This window comes from Apteryx rowi, unplaced genomic scaffold (genome assembly GCF_003343035.1).
Source record: "Apteryx rowi isolate R43461 unplaced genomic scaffold, aptRow1 scaffold_181, whole genome shotgun sequence".
NCBI classification, from domain to species: domain Eukaryota; kingdom Metazoa; phylum Chordata; class Aves; order Apterygiformes; family Apterygidae; genus Apteryx; species Apteryx rowi.
Genome location: NW_020448097.1, coordinates 499,447 through 502,440, shown reverse-complemented (window position 1 = coordinate 502,440; position 2,994 = coordinate 499,447).

Sequence of the window (2,994 nt, the reverse complement as noted above, 5' to 3'; positions counted from 1 at the left end):
GGGGGCGCCGGGGCGGCCTCGCCCCGAGGCCCCGGCGGGAGCGGGAGGGGGGCTCGGGAGCGCTGCGAGGCCAACCGCTGCCGATCAGGGTGGCGGCTGGTGCCAATCCCGACCGCACATGAGAAGCAATAGCCCTCTGTTACTCGTTTTTAATCGTATTTGTGTCGTATGGTTGTGATTTTTAAGCCGGGCAGGGCCATGGGGCTGGGGCCGGCGAGTCGGGGGCCGGATCAGCAGGGACCGTGGCTGGACAAGGGCAGGGGCAGGGCCGTGGCAGGGCTGGAGCCTAATAGCTAATATGTTAGCTTTCGGAGTAAAAAGCAAATTTAACCAGAGCTGGAAACCCTCAACTACTCTCTGTGTCATCCTCTGTCTTGATTTTGCTCCCTTCCTGCGAACAATGGGCAGGGGAGAAAGTTATATCTTGGAAGCTGCATACTGTCATGTTAAAGACTGAGGGGGAGTATGGAAGAAGGCAGCGAGGAGCGTTTGCCTTTCATTTTAAGTCGGTAAAAATTCTGGAGAAGGTAGGGATGAAAGATGGACCCAGAGAATCAGCCTTCATGAACACCAGTAAGTTTGCAGCAAAATTGCGGGTAGGTTCAGATATCTACCCAAAATAAGCGCAGTGTCTGCGGTAAAATTTCAGCATCATTAGAATGTCTGAAAGTCTTAGGGAATGGGTGCCTGAACAAGTTACCAGGCTACTTTGGGGTCACTGCTTTCGTGCATGTTCTTACCTGACAATACACCCATGACCATCAGGCTGTTTCAAGGGATATCTTTCAAGGGGTAAGAGTGTGAATAAGCACACTTACTGCAAAGCACTCGATTTGCTGCAAGGTTACCCTTCAGTCTACTTTGCAGAAACTTGTTTCTATACTCCTATGCCTGGCAGGTTAGCAAAGTGGCTACAGAATATACCTAATCAATAAAAGTACCTTAGTATTTTTTAAATTAGCTGGCCAGTACTACTCATCTAATCAGTTTGTTGGCAATCAATAAAGCAAACTAATGGTTATCAATGGAACTTCACTGTCAGCAGGATCACAGTCAATAAGAAGGATTTTCACATATATATATATATATATACACAAACACTGGGAATAAGAAAACGCTAAGGCTGATTTTCTTGAAAGGTATTATTAACTCTTGAAGGATGCAGAAAAGGGGGCAGCAGCAAAGCATATGCTGATGATACACAATAATGAAATACTTCTGATTCCAACAGGTACAAAAGCTGAGTTTAAACACCACTTATTGATACTAAATATTTTGTCTCCAGAGGAACAGATATTTGCTTGCTAAAATGGGCCAGGGACTCTGAGCTATTAATGCTGACTTTTAATAAATTTTGGAATACAGAAGATGTTCCAGAGGAATGGAAACAAAACCAAATATCACATTGCCCTGTTATTTCCATGGAAGTTGCAAGTACACACTTGGCATTGGTCCAGAGCAGTATCATACTGTCATTAATGTAGGATAAAATCACTGGAGGACAATTGGATAATAAATGTCAGTGAACATGTTTTTATGAAGAATGCACCTTGTCAAACAAGCATGACATTGGTGCTTTGCAGACATTATGGATTTCAAAGAACAACAAAATTATTGATTTATTATGGATGAAGTTTGATTTACAAGTTAGCACTTTACACAATCAATAGGATAGGAAATGAATTAGAACAGACTAAATTATAAGAATCACAAAGTAAATGTTAACTTTCTCAGTTGCAATCTTTAAATCAAAACTGTGCTTTTTTTAATGCTTTGACTCAATCCAAAGTCATAGGCTTGGTGCAGAATAACAATGTGAAATATTTCATATGGCCTCTGTCTCTTAATGGTCTCTTAAGGATGTCTACAGGCCTGTTTTCTCCAAGTACACCTGGCATCAATGGGTTAATCTGTATCTGGCTCTTTTAGATGTTCATTGTAAAAAAAAAGGAAATTTGAACTGAAACCATAACATTAAAATATTATTAAAGAGTGCAGGCACTGACAACTTAGAAAATATAAGAATTAAGGTTTTCTTTTCAGGGACACATTCATATTTATGACACAATCTGTAAATAAAGGTTCCTATGATACTTTTTCCACAGGACCCTTGGTTTATAACTGATGGTGCTTAGAGAATGAGCAATCTTAGATCTGTTCACCCCTTCAGTGTGCAACCACATGCCAGATTTACTGCACCTTGTCCACCTGCTCCTAGTGCAGAATTATAAGGTCTTCTGTGATGCTTCTTGTCTTTGAATCGGGACTTCACAGACAGTTAGAGATTTATCTTCATAACCACACAGGAGGTAGGAAAAGTTGCAAAAACTGAGGATTGAGGCACTAGCCAGCATATCTTAACAGTGCAGTAGTACTATGATGGTTTTCAGGTAGAGAAACCAAGAGAAAAAGCTGATATAACCTGTGCAAGGCAAACTGGGGGTCCCGGTTGGACCGAAGCAAATAGGAGTTCCTCGACTACAGGCCTGGAGTTCATTGTACCTGATCCTCTACTTTCAGTGATGCAAAGGGACTGTTGCACTCATTAGCTTTGGATTCAGTGGTGTGCGCCCTTCTGAGAAATGGGCTTCAAGTATTTCAAGGCATACACATGACAAAGGTACACACATGACAAAATATACTCATTTGGCAGCTTAGGGGAGCAGAGATATCTGTTTAAGTCCAAGGTCTGTGCATCTGAAAGATCAGTCAGCTATAGATGGTGATGGGAAGAACATGTGCATATGAGGGTGGCACTGCACAAGAGCCAGTGCACATGTGGTTTGTGCATACTCTACTTTCCCAACAGGTTTATGTGTGTTCTTAGTCTGGCTCATTCTTGTGGCTGAAAACACAACCATTTTTCACCAGAACTGTAGGACAGTCCTTTGGCGTACAGGCCAGAAAAGCTTCCACAATATTTGTTCATCAGCCCTTCTAGTAATTAGTTCATCTGCTGCTAGGCTGCTGGTGCTGACTAAAAGGGCTAATCTC